This window comes from Aplysia californica, unplaced genomic scaffold, assembly GCF_000002075.1.
Source record: "Aplysia californica isolate F4 #8 unplaced genomic scaffold, AplCal3.0 scaffold00364, whole genome shotgun sequence".
Classification (NCBI taxonomy): Eukaryota; Metazoa; Mollusca; class Gastropoda; order Aplysiida; family Aplysiidae; genus Aplysia; species Aplysia californica.
In genome coordinates this window covers 675,987-676,533 of record NW_004797634.1, presented here as the reverse complement: position 1 = coordinate 676,533, position 547 = coordinate 675,987, and positions in this window count along the sequence as shown.

Here is a 547-nt window from a genome sequence, read left to right as displayed (position 1 = left end):
TTAAGATGATAATAACTCCACATGCCCAAAAAATTGGCGAGCGCCTGATTCCACCACGTTGTGACACATTTATGTCCGATCAGTACCAAACAAAAGCCACAGTAGTGGCACACGTTCGTAACCTTCACACACAAATCAGAAACAGGAATTTGCACATTTCATGGTATGCATGTTGTTAGTAGTTGCCTTCTTAAGTTTCACTTAAAGAAAATGGAATAACAAAAATCTGGATGAAATAGAGAAGTCAGACTTCCAAACGAAGCATTGAGGATAGACCAGAACGCACTTTCTCCAAAGAGTCAAAACAGTTTCTTTTAAAGTTTAAAAAAACACAGAGGCTTTGAAGGGGGAAAAAACACCTTTTTTTAAAAAGTCTAACAAAACAAGCTTTCGGGGAAGGGAGAGAAGAAGTAAATGGGGGAAAAGTCTAAAAAAGAAGTTTTGGAAGCAAAAAGAAAAAAAAAAAGAAAAAGAAAGTCTAAAACACAGAGGCTTTGAGGGGAAAAAAAAGAAAGATTTTAAAAAATAATCTAAAACAGAGGCTTGG